Genomic DNA, 6,000 nt, shown 5'->3' on the forward strand with positions numbered 1-6,000 from the left:
TCAGATTTTACTGTACCGCTGCTAACTTTATAGGAGAGCCTTATTCACATATCGTGAAACCCACCGAACTAAGGACATTTCTTCATCGATGCTTGCTTTAGGGGGCGGGTACAGGAAGTATCACTATAGCGGGACTGTCAAATCAACGACTTCAAAGCTCCAACTTCATATTTTGATGGACTCTCAGAATTGTATTATAATTAAGGTACCTGTACTTGTGTAACTTTTATAGAAGCTATTTGTATAACACGAGCCTAAAGTACGTGCTGCAATTTAGGATGCGATCATATGCCCATGTACAACTCAGCCAGCTCGTAAGGATCGTTTCTTGTCTCCTCTCTCATATGTAAAGCAAAGATACCCATAAAAGCAGCTCTTCCTCTAAGCCTAATATGGCTGCTCTTGCCTATGCCCGGGTGGAAGCCCGCTCACTGTCCCGCTTGTTTCCCTTTCCCGACTTTTCGACAAATGATGATACTAATAGCAGTCCTTTCCTTCAGAAATCGTGTCTCGTAAGCCTGATAGATCCGCATTGCAGCAGAGCCCGAGTGAATTTGGGCAGAACATCCAGAATGGGACCAGGCGAAGTGCGGGTGTTAATCGTTCTTTCTCTTTCGGTTTTATTTTTTCCATCAAGTGGTCATGCAGCACAGTATTTAGAAATCCTCACATATTTAAATGTAAACCAGCCACTATCTGGAGACGAAGTCCATGCAAGATTGCTTAGTATCAAAGTATCAAAGCCCACATTTTTTCCTTTTTTTTTTTTTTTGTTTTTTTTTTTTTTTTTTGTTTTTTTTTTTTTTTTTTTTTTTTGTTTTTTTGTTTTTTTTTTTTGTTTTGCCTACCCGAAGGCATTTCGAAGCCAGGATGGAAATAACCCGCTTTTCCATTACTCCTCACCCAAGCCGACCATACAGGTCGTTTTATACGATCAGGAATAAATGAAAGCAATTTGCTTAGTGCGTTCAAATCAAGGCGATTACGACGAAATTCAGATTAATTAAAACTGACAGGTTACAATGCCCGGCTGGCATTTTTCTCTCTAGATACACACAAACAATGGCGAAAAGCAGACCGGTTAAACATCCTTCCCCATATTTCTTCCACACACAGCCGTCCACCCTCCTCCCCGGCACTTGAATGATTAAAATAATTTCAGAGGCAAGTACACGGGAATAAAACAACCGGGGATAAAAACCAGGAGACGCTTTTCCATGCAGCCTGACCCAGCCCTGCAGTACAACACGGCGCTGCACAAAGCCAAACAACCAGCAGCTCTATTTGCGAGTCTGCTCTCGTCCTGGGCTCTGACCCCAGCCTCTCCTGGCGCACTTTCCTGCCAAGAGACCTCTTTGCTTCCCACCTATGCTAGAGAGGAAAGCAGCATCCCTGGGGAAGGTGGAGCCGGCACCCAAGCTAGGAGAAACAGCCTTACTTTTTCTACTTTGGCTCTATGAGCATCAGCTCAGGCAGCCGCCTGCCCCCAGGTCCCCGCAGGAGAAGGGGCACTTCGGCCTCATACACCGTGGGAGAAGCGGAGTGGGGCGGGTGGGTGGGCTGGGGGGAGAGCAGGGGCCTGGGAAACTCTCCACAAAGGCCTCCCGAATGACTTCGCTCCAGCCATGCAGGGGCCTTTTTGCGAGGGGACCGGGTGGGTGTTTGCTGTTGGCTTGTTTGCTTAGTTCACCACCGAGCAGGGAGAGAGGAGAAACATTGAGCCGCCTCCAGGAAGAGCACGAAAATCTTACCCCAGCATCCAGAAGTCTCTCGCCTGCGCAAAAATATATCCCCACGGAGACTGACAGTTAGGATCCCGCGCTGGGCTGTAGATCTCCAGTTCAGTGAGGATGGATTGCGTATTTTTTTGTTTCCTCTCTTACAGATTAAATATACACGGTCCACCAAACATTCCTTCTCGATTTTTCAAGGTCTTGGGTTGCTGTTGATGTGGGGGTTTATATTTTTTTTTGTTCTAGTTCTGGTTGGTTTGCCTTTAGATGGAGAGAAATCTAGCCACGGGGGCACATCGTCCTTCCTGCCAGCTTCAGGCAAAATGCAGCGATATCACAGGCTAATGACGATTATTGCTATTATTATTACTACTACTATTATAGCTATTTTTTCCCCTCTCTCTCTCTCTTCCCCCCCGCCCTCTTTCTCTCCCTCCCTCTCTCTGTTTCTCTCCTGGTCCCTTAGGATTTCCGATGGCGATTTGCACACAAGGTGGTTGCAGGAGGCTAAAATGCTGTCTAATTCCACGGAATCCCATCGCACGAGTAGGAGAAATAAAAAAAAAAAAAACAGAGTAAAAAAAAAAAAGAGAAAAAGTCCCAGTGTTTTTGATCACGAGACACCCGGCCGTTCCTCCCCAGTACACCCCGGGTCACAGTACAGTAATGACCGTGGGTTGTGCGTTGTAGGACTTGACCTTTCCTACGTAGAAGAGGGCGCTTTACGCTAAGGGGAGGGAAGGGAGGGGGAAGCGGCGGGAGGAAGAGAGATGCTCTCTTTGGGGATGTTTAATCACAGTTCAGATCTAGGAACGGGCAAAGCTTCTGCCTTGCAGTACGCCATGTTGAAGCTATCCACTGGAGAGAAAAAAAATTTCTTTTTGGGGGTGCGGGGGCGGGAATGAAGCCGAAGGGAGGGAGGAGGAGGATAGACTTAATGAACATTAGCATTTCGTACCCTAGTTCATGAATCAACTGCATTCAAGGGGGAGGGGGCGCAGGGGGGAGTGAAAGGCTCACGGCGTGGCCAGAACACCCGCGGCCGGACCCCCGCGGACGCGGCCGGAGCGCACCGGCACCCACCGCCCCATATTCCCCCCAGGCCCGCCAGGGAAAGCCACCCCTGGTTCACTCCCCCTCTTCTTTTTGGACTCCTTTAAAGGCCGAGAGTGCGCAAGGACATCTCTTCGGATCCTCATGAAAGTGCATTGAAACGCATCTAAATGTTATGAATGGCGACAAACGGCCTTTTAGCGCCTGCCAATATTTTTTTTTGTATTAAACGCTGTCTTGATTTTATTGCTAATGCTGCCCACGGAGAATGCTGAAATGCACCAGGAATGGGGTTTTATTTACGCCGTAGATATTTTTAATGTATAGTCTAGAGGCCGAGATTCTTACCCGTTCTCTCAGACATACATACATATATATATTTATATTTATATTTATATTTATGTATTTATATATGTATAAACTCGTTTTTCTGGAAGTAACAGGCGATTTTCCTAACATTTCAATATTGAGGAAAACATTCCGGGATATTTTAAACGGGAATCTTTCTGAGCAAAAGGCAGCCGAAAAAAAAATTAGATTTAGAGTTATTCTTTTTCGGAAATATGCTCCTGTCAAGGTTTATTTCCCATAGCAAACCACCTTTGCTACTGCCAAGTGCTCTAGGCGGGGATAGATGAAATACCAGATTATTCGCTGGGTGGAAAAAAGTGTAGCTTTTGTTATACCTGTCTGTCTGCGTCAAAGACTTAAGGACATTTTCTGCTCATGGGAAAACTGAGAGACCCACGACGCCAAGAATCAGGCGATTATAAACTAACATTTCCAGATACTGGGAATTAAAATGTATGCCTCTGAATCTAAGACTGAAAGTGAACTACGTGGAGATTGAATTGAAATTGAACTCTTTTTTGCCTTTAATTATATTGCGCATTTTGCGCTAGGAATGAAATAGTGCTCTGATATTAGTGCTCTGATAAATACACTAAATATACAGTAATAGCAACAGCTTGCATCCTCTGTCCCGTGAATCTCTCTCCACATTTGCTAAAATATTATATCTAACATTCTTGACTCAAGGGAAGCTGAGAAAATAAAAGATTGTACTATGTTTACATACGTTTTGTTTTTCAATTTTGTGTTCCTTTTCCTTCCAAATCCTTCTTCCGGCATATTTTCTTAACGTTTGCAAATAAAACTCCTTGCACCCGTAACTCTACGCAGCAATCCAGGCACAGTAAGTTCCCTACCACCATTTTAAAACATTCTCTGTAACGCGGAGAATATAAATAATAATTATCTTCGAATCGTGTGCAAGGACGGAGGTCGTGAATTAATGTATCACGTTGCTTAATTATTTTTCTTGGTGATAATATTCACTTGTAAAACGTATTAGGGATGTGTTTTAAGACTCTGGCGGCAGATTGGTGAGAGGGGAATATGTAGTACAACAGCAATTTGTACTTGAAAATGTATGTGCCAACAGCTTTTGGGCGGTAAATGAAGGTAATAAATAACATGAACACACACACACCTACATGCCCGCTCTCCCCCACGCTCCGAGGCCGCATCTACCCGGCTAAGGGACGGAGGGGGATGGAGGGATGCAGGCGCGGGGGGCTGCATGGGTGCAGCCGTGGGTCGGCAGACACGCGGGACGACAGAAGCGAGGGCAGGAGTGCCCGCAAGGCCCGCGGAGAGCGAATCTTTCGTGACTCGGAAAACCGCAGACACCACCGTCTGGGTGCCCTGAGCCGTCGCATGGCCGCGGAGCGCTCCCACGGGCACCTCCGCTCCCTTCAGCTCCTTCCTCTCGGTGCCCTGGAGAGCGAGGCACGGAGCTTTCTCAGGTCGTTGCTCACCTGATCCGGCCACTCGCACAGTGGGATATTCCTCCAGAGGCGCCTCGAGCCAGGCCCGAGGAGGGGCAGCGGCTCGGCTCGGAGCGGCCTCCCCGCGGGACCGGGCGCGAAGCCTCCGCCGCGGCCGCCGCACGCCCGAGGCTTTGGGGAGACACCCCGGTGGGGTGCGGAGGGCTCCGCCGCTGGCCTGGGGTCCTGCTTCCCTGACAGGGACTCTCCGCTGCGGGGCCGGGAAACACGACCTGCTCGTCCTGCTAAAGCCTACGAGAGCCTCGAGCCTCGATGCTGGCTTACATGGTAGCAGGGGTCGGATCCAAAATGTTACCTTACTCCTGCCAGTGATCGCGAGTCAAACGCTCCCCTTTTTACCCTGTGAAATATATACGCGGCTGAGCTATTTGAACAGTAGTGGGAATTTAAATTCACAGCTAATCCACAGTCAGTCTTGAAATGCTTAGCAAATTTGAACGGTAGGTAGTTCAGTGCGAAAACATAATCTTCAAACGCTAGCTCCGATTAAAAGTTACCTTAAAAAACAAAAACATAACACCCCCCCCAACAAAATTTAAAAAATAAATCCCCACAAACAGACAAAAAACCAAAAAGTGCAATTATACTAATGTCGGCCATGTTCTCATTGTGGGCTACTTTCAAGGCGTCCCTGAATTGTATCTCTCCCGGGCAAGGTCTGAAAATAGAAGATCCTGACTAAGGTAAGCAGGATTCAGTCCTCTGTATCACCCCCAACTCCGACCTGAAGTAAATATAATTTGCGTCTCATGCAATAATTACACAGGCTGCGAAATTACACATGTTAGGAAATATAACGAAATAAACAAAATTATTCACTCGGAGGAAGAGCAAGTGTAATTCACTAGTGGCCTTCTGCAGGCAATTTCTCTCCTTCGGCAGAAAACGTCGCAAGCAGAGGGCGGGAAGGCGGCTGTCCGGTGCCTGCAGCCGAGGCAGACAGCCCGTGGGCAGCAGGTACAGCCGGTGGGAGACAGGTCCCCGGCGCCAGTCCACAGCCCCGGACCTTCGAGCAGGGTATCAGGGCTTCCCGCAGCTACAACAGCTCCAGAGCGGAGTTTTCTGCCCGCTCCAGCTCCCCTGAAAATCCCAGGCCGCGGGGCTACCACGGAGGTCCTGGAGGCTATTCCCCAGTGGTTCCCCACGCCCGTGGGCAGCCCAGGGCCCTGCCCGCCATGGACGGGTGTGGCTGCGCCCGTGGATCTCTACCCGTGGTCCCTCGCACGGTGTCGCAGGCCACTGGAAGGCCGGGTGCTTGTCACAAGGGGCCGGCACCCTGTCACCCCAAAGCACAACCGAACTGCATGCTCTGGGAACCGCCTGCCAATAATGTGACGCTCCTAGGCTATTTTCGCAGCAGGATG

This window comes from Camarhynchus parvulus, chromosome 2 (genome assembly GCF_901933205.1).
Source record: "Camarhynchus parvulus chromosome 2, STF_HiC, whole genome shotgun sequence".
NCBI lineage: Eukaryota > Metazoa > Chordata > Aves > Passeriformes > Thraupidae > Camarhynchus > Camarhynchus parvulus.